Here is a 13,947-nt window from a genome sequence, read left to right as displayed (position 1 = left end):
TTTCTGAAGAAGCGTCTAGACCCGAAACGTCAGCTTTCCTGCTCCTCTGATGCTGCTTGGCCTGCTGTGTTCATCCAATTCTACACCTTGTTATCTCAGATTCTCCAGCATCGGCAGTTCCTACTGTCTCCATTATCTTATTGATGTGATAGGCTGCATGACCTACTCCTATACTACATATTCTTAAAGAGATTATGATCAATGTTCGTTCGGCATTGGCAAAAGATACAGTTGGAATATATGTGCAGCTTAGCATATGTAATTTCTACTGGAACAGAGGGGGTTAAGAACGGATCAAATTTTTCATCCCCTGATTTCCCTTCGTTTCTTTATATTTGTGACACCCACATAACCTCAGTCCTAAATCCCTCACTGCAGAACGGCCTGTTCTTCTGAGTCCAGCATTTCCAATGTTCCTTGATTCCTTTGCCTCATAGTCTACACCCATGCCTTTAGCTTATCTAAGCCCTACTCTCTGGAATTCTCCTATAAACACCCTTTACCTTTCTTAAGACCATCCTTGAAATATATTCTGTGATGAAGTTTTCATTCAGAGGACTACATTAAGCAGAGTTATATATAGATTCCAAACACTTCTTCTCAATTGAAAATCACATTTCTAGTCATCTTTATTCTTTCATTCACTTGACAAGTCCTTCTGGTATTGTGAAGTGTCTCAGGATATGCTTCTTGATAAGAAGGCAAGTTGTTGCTCAATCATAAGAGATTTTACAAAGTATAAAGAATCACATCCACTCGAGCCTGCACCACCGTTCAGTATGAACATGACTGATCATCTTCATCTTGACCTTCCTGGCTGTTCCTCATATCTCTTGATTCTCAGAGAGACTAGAAATCTGCCTCTCCAAGTCTTAATATATTCAACGATGGAAAAAGAAATGGAGCATCAACAGCCCTATCTCAATAGACTGAGTGAAGAAATTTCTCTTCTACTCACTCCTAAATGATCCTGTTAAATTTTCCTGAAACAGTGCTCCACGTTTTAGATCCCCCTGTCAGAGTAGACAGCCTTTCAATGCCCACCCTGTTAAGACCCTTATTGCAAAATATCACATGTAAACAATATCATGATATTGTTTCATATTATTTATGCAATGTTTCAATGATCAAAAAATTTTTTGTAGACTTTAAAGTATGCCCTGCTGGTAAAGTTTAAAAATATATAGTTTTGGAGCTTTCCCATTTCCATATAAGGTTGATACAAGTTCTAAGAATGATAATTTTGAAAATAAAATGTGAAAAATGAAATTGTTCAGTTCTGAGGAAGGGTCACCGGACCCAAAATATTAACTCTGTTTTCTCCTCCACAGATGCTGCCAGACCTGCTGACCTTTTCCAGCAACTTTGTTTTTGTTCATGAAATTGTTGCAGTTGTACAAGGTGTTTTGTAAAGTACATGAAGAAAACTGTTTTGCCTAGCAGCGGGTCAGTGCAAAGCAGAGAAATAAGATTCTTTTTCCCTAGTGAGTTCTTGTAATATGCAGTACATTGCAAGAAAGGATAAATTTCAAAAAAGATTTGGGTCTCTACTTAAAGAGGAAAATGGTGTAAGATTAGACAACTGGGATGAATTGATACCTTATCAGAAAGACAGCACAGACAGTGATGTTCCAAATGGTTCCTTCTGCACTGTGCATTTCTATAATGATATGAATAAATGAAGATGGAATATTGCAGAGCACATTCCATTCTAGTTTGACTACACCACTTTGTGTAATCATCTAGCTGAGAGTTTATGCATATTTACAGCAAACCACGAATGAACATTAAAACACTTTGCTGCATGCTGTACAATGTACGATTCAGCAGGCAGCAGGAAACAGGACTGCATAATAATAAAAATACTCCATATTTTCAATTTATATGTTCAAACTTCAACATGCGCAATTTAAATGAGAAAATGTTCCAAGGGTCGGTAAATGTGACACAATGCTACACATTTCATAAATAACTTAGACAGATTCCCAATCCATTTAAAATGTGTTAGAAATCGGTTTGCCAAATGATGGGAGAACAGAAAGGCATCTACTTGACAAGTAAAGGTACTGTCATTATTAAACTAATCATAGTATTTTCTCTCGGTCTGCACATAACTTGCTGATTTCAGCCAATCGGCCGGTATTTGATTTAGCAGAGCATTTAATGGCATCTCTCTTTGAGTTCAACTTGACTCTGCATCCTTCAGCTCAAAAAATAGCTGTACACATAAACTGATAATTGTGTAGTGGGGGAAACAGGCTACGGAACAGTGATTGAAAGATATATTGTTCCAGCTTATCAGACCTTTTGTCTCTAAAGCTAATACAAATTACAGGACCTGGTGAATCATTCTGAGGATTGCAGTAGGCAGATCGATGTTTAGATTCCAAACTCCACTTCACCATTGAAAAGCACATTTTTTGGCCTTCAACCTCCTAGCACTAGGAGAAACCATAGCAACATGGGTTTGCATTTATTTCCCAAGCCATATCGAAAAACTTAGATATAGTGTTCTAAAAGTCTGGACTGAAGATTAATGATGCCAGACCATTTTTAGATTTTGGTTTACACTGAACCAAAATTCACGTTTGATTTTTCTTGTCTACAGGAAACATCTGAAACTGATGCTATGTTATATGTAGATATTGGCTGGATGGATAGAGCTATTTGCCGATGTTAAAGAGGTGCCCAAGGATGGGTTCACAACTTCAGTTTCTAAGAAGTTTAAACACCAGGATGTTCCCTATAAAAGGTTTCTTTTGCTTATTGAAATATGGGCTAAGCAAAGAAGTGTCAACTCTTAATTGATAAGTATTTTTAAATTTTATTAATAATTCTATTGATATTATAGATCTATTGGTTTTAATAGGGGAATGTACAGGTAGGAACAGAGATAACAAGCTCCAATTCTAAATCTCAGTTAGTTAAGTCACGCAAGCATGAGTTGTTGCCAGATATTAACCTAATGGAAATCTCCTGATAGTTCTGGGACAAGGAGTAAAGTGAAGAGTTGATCATTTCTCTAGTGACCTTGATTACTGTTCTTGTCAAGGTATTAATCCCTGTGTTTTTATGACTCACTTGAAACTTGCTGCTTCATTGCTTCACTGTTTCCTTTGAATAACCTTCGACAAGATGATATTTTGGCTATCGCCCTTCCTGCTCAGTCACCCTACCCCCAGCAGTAGACCTGACAAAGTGCATTACGTGAGGCGCTTATGAAAGTGTTAATCATTATTTCTGCTTAGTTCAAAGAGGGATGGATTTTTGATAACATATTGGTGCAAAATAAAAATTCTCAAAGATTCAAATTCGCAGTTAGAATACTAAAAGATAGGGTGGAGCTAATGAACTGGTGATGATTTGTTTTCCTATCTTCAACTTTCTAGAATAATTAACTAACTGTGACAAATAGATCTTATAATTTCTTCAGTTTGTAATGCTAGCTCCTGCCAGTCTCCCAGTATTTGCAGCTAGATAGCTCACATTATCTCGCATCCCACGGATTTTTCTTGCAGTAAAACACAATTGACCACAAATAGTTGCCTGCTTCTGACAGTGAGAATTCAGAGCCAGCATGTTCCTCTAAGAGTGAAGGGCAAGGGCAAGGTGAAGGGAACCCTGGATGTCAAGGGATATCAAGAGTTTGATAAAGAAAAAGAAGGAAGCATATATCAGGTATATGGCTTTAAAAACAGGGGAGGCCCTTCAAAAAGAGAGTGTAGGAGGTTGCTTAAAAAGGAAATTAGGAGGGCAAAGAGGGGCCATGAAATATCTTTGGCCTATGGGATCAAAGGATAACCCCAAGGGATATTATAATATATTAAGGTTAAAAGAATTAGCAGGGAAAGAGTAGGACCCATTGGAGATCAAAAAGACAACCTGCTCATGGAGCCAATAGACTTGGGTAAGGTCTTAAGTTTTTTTTGATTCATTCACAAGATGAGGATATTGCTCGCTAGGCAGCATTTATTGCCCATCTCTAATTGCCCAGAGGACAGTTAAGAGTCAACTACATTGCTGTGGGTCTGGAGTCACATGTTGGCCAGACCAGGTAAGGATGATAGTTTCCTTCCCGAAGGACGTTAGTGAACCAGATGGATGTTTCTAACAATTGGCAATGGATCCATGGGCATCATTAGATTTTTAATTCCAGATATTTACTGAATTCAAATTCCACCATCTACTGTGGCAGGATTTGAACCCAGGTCCCCAGAACATTACCTGGGTCTCTGGATTAACAGTCCAGCAATACTACCACTAGGCCATTGCCTGCCCCACAATCCAAATGAGTGTTTTTCATTTTTATTCATAGAGGAGAAATACATTATAACTGGGGATTTCAGTTGGGATGGTAATGTTCGAGAATATGGGTGGCATGGTGGCTCAGTGGTTAGCACTACAACCTCACAGCACCAGGGACCACCCTCAGGTGACTGTCTGTGTGGAGTTTGCACATTCTCCCCATGTCTGTGTGGGTTTCCTCTGGGTGCTCTGGTTTTGTCCCACAGTCCAAAGATGTGCAGTCTAGGTCAAAATTTCCTGTAGCGTTCAGGGATGTGTAGATTAGGTGGGTTATAGAGGGATGGGTCTGGGTGGGATGATCCGAGGGTCAGCGTGGACTTGTTGGGCCAAAGGGCCTGTTTCCACACTGTAGGGATTCTTTGATCTTTGAACATGTCAAGATTAATAAGGAGGAGGTACTAGCTGTTTTAGCGGGCATAAAGGTCAATAAATCCCCAGGGCCCAATGTGCTTTGCCCCAGGCTGCTATGGGAGGCAAGGGAGGAGATTGCTGGGGCCCTGGAAAATATATTTACTACTTTACTGGCCACAGTTGATGTGAGAGATAGCTAATATGGCTTTTTTTGTTCAAACAGGGCAACATGGATAAGTGAGGTAATTATAGACCATTTAGTCTGATGACAGTGGTAGAGAAATTATTGGAAAAATTCTGAGGGTCAAGGTTAATCAACATGTGGAATGGCAGGGATCAATCAGGATAGTGGATTGATTGGGGATTGTCAGCACAGATTTGTTAGAGGGAAATCCACTCGTACTAATTTAATTGAGTTTTTATGAAATATACTGACGAGGATAGTGCAGTTGATGTGATTTACATATACTTCGGCATGGCCTTTGACAAGGTCCCACATGGAAGGATGGTCCAAAAGATAATGTGATTCAAGGGGAGTTGGTAAACTGGATCCAAAACTGACTTACAAATAGAAGGCAAAGGGTGATGGTGGAGGATTGTTTTTGCAATTGGAACCCTGCGACCACAGTGTATCACAGGGATAAGTGTTGGGACCCTTGCTGTTTGTTATGTACACTGACAACTTGGATGTGAATGTAGAAGGTATAATTAATAAGTTTGCAGATGACAAAAATTGGTGGTGCTATTGATAGTAAGGAGGATGGTCTCAGGCTACAATCTGACATTGATCAGTTGGTAAATTGGACAGAGCAATGGCAGTTGGAATGTTTTTAATTCCTTGAGGCTTTGGTCAAGAAAAAGAAGGAAGCATATGTCAAGTATAGACATCAGAGGTGGAGTGAATCCCTAGAAGATTATAAAGGCAGTAGGAGTGTACTTAAGAGGGAAATCAGGAGAGGGAAAAGAGAACATGAGATGGCTTTGACAAATAAGTTTAAGGAGAATCTAAAGGGATACTACAAATACATTAAGGGCAAAAGGGTAACTAGGGAGAAAATAGGGCCCCTTAACAATCAGCAAGGTCACCTATAGGTGGCACCACAGGAGAGGGGGAAGATGCTAAACAAGTATTTTGCATCAGTGTTTACTGTGGAGAAGGATATGGAAGATAGAGAACGTGGGAAAATAAATAGTGACATCTTGAAAAAAGTCCATATTACAGAGGAGGAGGTGTTAGATAGCTTAAAACAAATAAAGATGGATAATTCCCTGGGATCTGATCAGATGTACCCTGGAACTGTATGGGAACTGATTGCTGGGCCCCTTGCTGAGATATTTGTAGTATCGATAGCTACAGGCGAGTTGCCGGAAGACTGGAGGTTGGCTAATGTGGTGCCACTATTTAAGAAAGATAGTAAGGAAAAGCCAGGGAACAATAGACCATTGATCCTGACATTGGTGATGGACACATTGGAGGAAATCCTGAGGGACAGGATTAACTTGTATTGGAAAGGCAAGGACTGATTAGGGATAGTCAACATGACTTTGTGCGTGGGAAATCATGTCTCACAAATTTAATTGAGTTTTTTGAAGAAGTAACGAAGGGGATTGATGAGGGCAAAGTGGTGGACGTGATCTATATGAACTTCAGTAAGGCATTTGACAAGGTTCCTCATGATAGAGTGGTTAGCAAGTATAGATCACATGGAATACAGGGAGAACAGCCATTTGGATACAGAACTGGATCAAAGGTAGAAGACAGAGGGTGGTGGTGGTGGAGGGTTGCTTTTCAGACTGGAGGCCTGTGACCAGTGGTGTGCCACAGGATAGGTGCTGGGTCCACTGCTTTTTGTCATTTATATAAATGATTTGGTTGTGAACATACAGGATATGGTTAGTAAGTTTGCAGATGACTCCAAAATTGGAGGTGTAGTGGACAGCCAAGATGGTTACCTCAGAGTACGATGGGATCTTGATCAGATCGGCCAATGCCGAGAAGCGGCAGATGGAGTTTAATTTCGATAAATGTGAGGTACTACATTTTAGAAAGGCAAATCAAGCAGCACTTATACATTTAATGGTAAGGTCCTGGGGAGTGTTGCTGAACAGAGAGACTTTGGAGTGCAGGTACATAGTTCCTTGAAAGTGGAGTTGCAGGTAGATAGGATAGCGAAGAAGTTGTTTAGTACGCTGGCTTTTATTGGTCAACGCATTGCGTATAGGAGTTGGGAGGTCATGTTGCGGCTGTACAGGACATTGGTTCAGCCACTTTTGGAATACTGTGTGCTGTTCTGGTCTCCCTGCTATAGGAAGGATGTTGTGAAATTTGAAAGGGTCCAGAAGAGATTTACAAGGATGTTGCCCGGGTTGGAGATTTTAAGCTATGGGAAGAGACTGAATAGGCTGGGGCTATATCCCCTGGAGCGTCAGAGGCTGAGGGGTGACCTATTAGAGGTTTATAAAACCATGAGAGTCACGGATAGGGTAAATAGACAAGGTCGTTTCCCTAGCGTGGAGGAGTCCAAAACTAGAGGGCTTAGTTTTCAGGTGAGAGGGTAAAGATTTAAAAGGGACCTATGGGGCAACATTTTCACGCAGAGGGTGGTGCTTGTATGGAATGCTGCCAGAGGAAGTGATGGAGACTGATACAATGACAACATTTAAAAGGTATCAGGATGGGTATATGAATAGGAAGTGTTTAGAGGGACATGGGCCAAATGCTGGCAAATAGAACTAAATTTATTTAGGATATCTGATCAGCATGGACGAGTTGGAACTCTTCAGTTTATATGCAGAAAATAGGGAGTAAACGATAGGATAGAGCCCAAAGAGAGAGAAAGACAGTTGGACAGACAAAGGAGTTGATAACGATCAGGCTGGGAGAGTGAATAGTTGTTAATGGAGACTGTTAGTGACTAACAACAGGGGGTGTGTAATGGCAGGCTATGTGGTAACAAGGTCTGGTGTGTGGGGTAGGGGGCTGGGACATGGGAGAGTTTAGGCCCTAAAAGTATTGAACTCAATATTGAGTCCGGAGGGCTGTAGGGTCCCCAAGCGGAAAATGAAGTGCTGTTTCTCCAGCTTGCATTGCACTTCGCTGGAACACTGCAGCAAGCCAGAGACAGAGATGTTGGCCAGGGAGCAGGGTGGTGCATTAAAGTGGCAGGCAACAGGGTCTGGGGTCTTTTTTTGTGAGCAGAACGTAGATGTTCTGCGATACGGTCACCAAGTCCACACTCTGTTCCCCCAGTGAAGAGGAGACCACATTGTGAGCAGCGAATGCAGTAGACTAGATTCTGGGAAGTGCAGGTGAAGTGTTGTTTCACCTGGAAGGTATGTAATCCTGCATTTCCCATGGCTCATCCACTTAACCTGCACATCCCCGCACACTATGGGCCAATCCACCTAACCTGCACATCTTTGGACTGTGGGAGGAAACTCACACAGACACAGGGAGAATGTGCAAACTCCACACAGACAGTTGCCTGAGGCTGAAATCAAACTCAGGTCGCTGGCACTGTAAAACAGCAGCGCTAACCACTGAGCCACCACGCCGCCCATAGTTCCACATTCACAATCATCAATACACATTACAATGGACCCTCAACCATTCAGTATGCGATTATCTGCACTTATGACGTTTGCCAAAATTGCCCCAGGACTTAGGCTTCAATGGGAATTGGGCCTGCCAAAATGTATTAAGAAGGAACTTGCAGTTTAAAAGAAAAGAAATCAATTTAAAATTGAGTGTACAATGAGATTTTGAAGTTCTCAAATGTATTACATAGTAGGGGTTGGGAAGAAGTTGTTCTGCTGCATTTCTGCACAAGATTAACTTCTTCTGATCCAAACTTAAACAAGAATTCAAAAGTAGACCTGAGGGTGAAATTCTTGGAAGCTTTCCCAATTGTCTGCTGCATATTTGGAGCAATAAAGCTTCTCTGGAAGTTAAAAAGAAAGAAAAGACTTGAATTTACATAACAATTTTTATAAGTACCAGGAATCTCAAAACGCTTTACATTCAATGAAATACTATACAGTCACTATTGTATTGGAAAAAAAAGGCAGTCAATATTTGCAGAGCAAACTCCCTCAAACAGTAATTTAATAATGACCAGAAAATCTGTTTTTGTATGCTAATTGATAATAACTATTGGCCAGGACACCAGCGATAACTTCCCTACTCTTCCTCAAAATAGAGCCATGGAGCATAGTGTAAACTGCTAACTACTGGAATTAAAACAGGCACCTGTCCTCTTCAAGGATTGGAGGAAGACCAATGGAAGAGTTCCCTAAAAATTCAACTAGAAAGCAGGATGCTACCATCACAAGCTACTGATATCGACACTCTGTGGGGCAATCATCTATTCATCTTCCTGCATCAATGAACTGGCCTCAATTATCATGGGTTGTATGTAGTTATGCCTATTTAGTTGTTGCACCAGATTTAAACTCTTCATAACCTTAAGAAACTATGTGAAGATTACTTGTGAATACTGGACCGCCTATCTCGGGCAGAATCCAAAAAGCTTACACTCAGTATTGCACCGGAATGTCAACTTCGACCTTTCTAATTAAGGTCCCATGATACACAACATTATGAGTCTGAGGTGAAAAAGCTTCCAACTGATCCGTGGCTAAAACGTGGCAGATATGTGAGAGAATCTGCGTAAAAATATATGCCTAACTTTTCCATGGTCTGTGCCAAATTAGCTAACCTTAACCAAAGTGATCATTGGCTGCACTGTGACCTGGGGTAAGGACTATGAAAATTCGTCAGTTCCTGCTCTTGGTTGCTATTCAGTAACCTATGCTGGAGCTTTCATATGTGTGAATAGTTAATAAGCAGAGGTGCAAGAACAACCATAAACTTTCATAAGTATGAGGGCCTGCCAGTATTCTTGAGGGCGATTTTAACTAATTTGCTGGGTAGAAAAGCAAAGGATCTATTGGAATGCAAGTTTTACACCTTTATTTCTTATTACTTTCCATGACCTTCAATGAATTATAGAATCAGGTGGAATGTGAAACATGACCTTGTCAGTTTCATGATGGGTCAATCAGCTTAAAATTACCCCTTTTAGAGGGCTGTCTGTGTTCAAACTGATCATTAGTTTGCAGCAAGTCACCAGACTTATAGCCTAGCATGAAAGTTGAGGGAAAAGGAATAAAATAGCCTTTTTAAAAAATATTCATTAGCTACAATGTTATTTTGATGCAAAGCAACTAAAAATGTGGCATAAAGAAGAATCATGTTCAAAAGAAATGTGAAATTTGAAAAGCATGTCTGACAGACTTGATTTCAGTAAAGTGTAATCATCTAATTACATTGATCAGTCGGTCTGTCCATCAGTTTACGTTTCTCTCACATGGATGCCTACAAGTGTTATTTTAATGTAAAAGAAATAAGAACTGCTATTTGAATCAAAAATGGTATTAAAAATATTATCTATTAGATTTCATTTTCTTGTAATGTATGATTTATGAAGAAGAACAGGATATGATTTTTCGAGGAAAGCATTGGACATTGCATTCAATTACCTTTGACATAAATTATATAACATGATGGCTTACCAAAAAGTATTCACCTAAAATACAGAACCCATGATTCTTTCAATTCTGACATTTCAGTGCTGCATTGGTCGGTTCACTGGACAGCATCTAATGTAATTCTTTTCATTTTTTGGATAATGAAAATGTAACAAAATTTTTCTTGCGAGGATGGTAGTATTGACTTCTGCAGGAGTCTGAACTGGAAATTCAACTTCACCTGATTGAACACATCCAGAGAGTCATCCAGTTTATCATTATCACCTTTAGGAGGGTAAAGACTAAGCCAGGTGCCCCTTTACTGCATCTATTGATAAATCAGGCATAGAGCAATGTTGATATTAACATTATCTGAGGACAGATCATTCCACTCCTACAGTAAATTGTTAACTCAGCTGGTTAGTTACAGCGACATATCATTAACATGGCTCCTAGTTGCTTCACCTTACTGAGTGACTCTTTTTCAAAGCCAGCCAATGTGAGTTTACTTTTTTAAATGTACTTTCTATTGCTGACTGATGATAGGCATGAGAAAGCAATGTTTTAATACTTGGCTAAAGTTTGGAATTAAGTCACTTCTTTCCAGCTTGCGGCTTTGCAAGCAGGTATATAAAAATGTAAGTAGACCCTTCAACTCCTCGAGACTGCTCCACACAGTCAAAGTGATCATGGTTAATCTGTTGGAGACAGCAAGAACTGCAGGTGCTGGAGTCAGAGACAACACAGTGTGGAGCTGGAGGAACACAGCAGGTCAGCCAGCATCAGAGGAGCAGGAGAGTTGACGTTTCAGGTCAGGACTCTTCAGCAGGTTTGGGAAGGGGGAAAGAAGCTGGGAAATAAATAGTGGGAGGAAGGGTGGGGCTGGGGGAAGGTAGGCAGGATGGTGATTAGTGGATATAGGTAGGGAGTAGGGGGGATTGGTCACTGGGAAGGATGGGGCGGAGAGGTGGGATAAAAGATGGACAGGTTGTGTCAGGTCAGGGAGGCAGGGGTGAGAGGGAGGGTTGGACATGGGATGAGGCCAGGGGTGGGGAGATTTTGAAACTGGTGAACTCTATGTTCAGGCCATCGGACTGTAGGCTCCTGAGGCAGAATATGAGGTGTTGTTCCTCCAGTTTGCGTGTGGTGTCATTGTGGCACTGGAGGAAGCCCAGGATGGACATGTCACCGAGGGAGTGGGAGGAGCAGATAAAATGGTTAGCAACCAGTAGGTGCTGTTGATGCTTAGCGAATCAGTCTCTGAGTCTGCATTTGGTCTCACCAATGTAGAGGAGGCCGCATCGGGAGCAACGGCGAAAGTAGAGCAGGTTGGAGGCTGTACAGGTGAACCCGAATTGGATTTGGAAAGTTTTTCTTGGGCCTCAGATGGAGTTTAGGGGGGAGGTGTAGGAGTAGGTGTAGCACCTCCTGCAGTTGCAGGGAAAGGAGCCGGGGGTGGTGGGGTTGCTGGGGGGTGTGGAGATGATGAGGGAGTCATGGAGAGAGCGGTCCCTACAAAAGGCAGATAGGGATGGGGAGGGAAATAACTCTTTGGTGGTGGGGTCGGATTGCAGTTGGCAGAAGTGGTGGAGGATGAAACACTGAATGTGGAGGTTGGTGGGGTGATATGTGAGGACCAGGGAGACTCTGTTCTTATTTTTGTTGGGGCTACTGGGTTTGAGGGCAGAAGTGCGGGAAATGCAAGAGACGCGGTTGAGAGTATTTTTGATCAATGGACAGGGGATATTGTGATCCTTGAAGTAGGAGGATACCTGGGATGTACGGGAGTGGAACACTCCATCTTGGGAGCAGATGCAGCAGAGGCAAAGGAATTGGGAGTAAGGGATCACATTCTTGCAGGAGGATGGATGAGAGGAGGTGTACTCAAGGTAGCTATAGGAGGCGGTGGGTTTGAAATAGATGTCAGTGTTGAGGCGGTTACCAGAGATGGAGATGGACAGGTCCAGGAAGGAGAGGGAGATATCTGAGATGGTCCAGGTGAATTTGAGCTTGGGGTGAAAGATGATAGTAAAGTTGATGAACTGTTCAAGCTCTTCATGGGAGCACGAGGCAGCACTGATACAGTCATCAATGTAACGGAGGAAGAGGTGAGGGATGGTGCCGGTATAACAGCGGAAGAGGGACTGTTCCACATATCCTTCAAAAAAGCAGGCATAGCTTGGGCCCATGCAGGCGCCTTTAGCCACCCTTTTAGCTTGTAGGAAGTAGGAGAAGTTAAAGGAAAAGTTGTTGAGGGTAAGGACAAGTTCTGTTAAATGGATGAGGGTGTAGGTGGGGGCGGACTGGTTTCGCCTGCGGAAGATGAAGAAGCGGAGGGCATTTAGGCCACCTGCATGGGGGATACAAGTGTACAGGGACTGGATGTCCTTGGTGAAGATGAGGTTTTGGGGGTGCTGGGGAATGGAAAGTCTTGGAGGAGGTGGAGGGCATGGGTAGTGTTCCGAACTTAAGTGGGGAGTTCCTGGACCAGGGGGAAAAAACAGAGTCCAGGTAAGTGGAGATAAGTTCAGTGGGACAGGAGCAGGCAGAGACAATAGGTCAGCCAGGCAGTCAGGTTAGTGGATTTTGGGCAGTGCAGTGTTGGGGAATGAAGATGCTGGAGGCTGTGGGTGGGAGGTCTCCTGAGGTAAAGAGGTTACGTATGGTCTGAGAGATGATGTTTTGGTGATCAGGGGTGGGGTCATAATCGAAGGGGCAGGAGGAGGAGGTGTCAGCGAGTTGGCGCCTGTCCTCGGCAATGTAGAGGTCAATGCGTCATACCTGTACTGCACCCCCCTTATCTGTGGGTTGGATAGTGAGGTTAGGTTTGGAGCGGAGGGAACAGAGGGCTCAGCATTTCATTGGGAAGAGGTTGGAGTGAGTGAGAGGGATGGAAAGATTTAGGTAATTGATGTCGCGATGGCAGTTGGAGATGAAGAGGTCGAGGCAGGGTAGGAGGCCATGGGATTGTGTCCAGGAGGATGGGGTTTGTTGGAGGTGGAAGAAGGGGTCTGTAGAGGGTGGGTTAGACTTGCGGTTAAAGAAATAGGCAAGGAGGCAGTGGAAAAAGAGTTCAACATCCAGACATGAACGGAATTCATTGATGTGTGGGCACAGGGGAATGAAGGGGAGTCTTTTGCTGAGGACTGTTCGTTTGTCCTCAGTGAGGGGGAGGTCTGGGGGGATGGTGAATACCCAGCAGAGCTTGGGGCTGGGGCTAGGTGTAGAGCTGGAAATGGGAGTGGGGATGGAGACTGACTCAGGACTGGGTGTGTGTATGGGGATGGTCACGTAGGTGGAAGTAGAAGTGACATTGATGACATCGGCAGAAGTGATGTTGTCATCAGCGTCAGTGGGATTGGCCGAGGGGACCGCATGGTTAATGGCACCGAGCAAATAAAGAATGAGGTCCTGGAGAGAGTTGAGGTCTAGGGTGGTGGAGGAGGCCTGTGTTTGGAGTTAAGCACGAGCAAGTTCGGTGTTCTTACGATCCTTGATGTCTGATAGGGTGGAGAAAAAGCATTGGTTGAGGGTGTGGATAATGCAGAGAATGAAAAACAGTGGAGGTCCTTTCCATAGATAGTAGGAACTGAGATGCTGGAGAATCTGAGATAACAAGGTGTCGAGCTGGATGAACACAGCAGGCCAAGCAGCATCAGAGGAGCAGGAAGGCTGACGTTTAGGGCCTAGACCCTTCTTCAGAAATGGGGGAGGGGAAGGGGATTCTGAAATAAATAGGGAGAGAGGGGGAAGCGGATAGAA

The 13,947-nt window shown here is 42.8% G+C and overlaps 1 protein-coding gene and 1 long non-coding RNA gene across 12 annotated transcripts in view; one reads left to right on the top strand and one right to left on the bottom strand.

Annotated features, from left to right (window-relative positions):
* LOC125483514 overlaps positions 1–13,947 on the bottom strand; it is a 73,646-nt gene that overhangs the window by 27,252 nt on the left and 32,447 nt on the right. The gene's annotated exons all lie outside the window — the stretch shown is intronic.
* The window catches only part of LOC109915678 (RNA-binding protein 43-like), a 63,085-nt gene that overhangs the window by 25,619 nt on the left and 23,519 nt on the right, over positions 1–13,947 (top strand). The gene's annotated exons all lie outside the window — the stretch shown is intronic.

This window comes from Rhincodon typus, chromosome 7 (assembly GCF_021869965.1).
Source record: "Rhincodon typus isolate 14 chromosome 7, sRhiTyp1.1, whole genome shotgun sequence".
In the NCBI taxonomy this organism is placed as follows: Eukaryota; Metazoa; Chordata; class Chondrichthyes; order Orectolobiformes; family Rhincodontidae; genus Rhincodon; species Rhincodon typus.
Note: the sequence above shows the minus strand (reverse complement) of the source record. Positions and strands in the feature narration are given on the sequence as shown.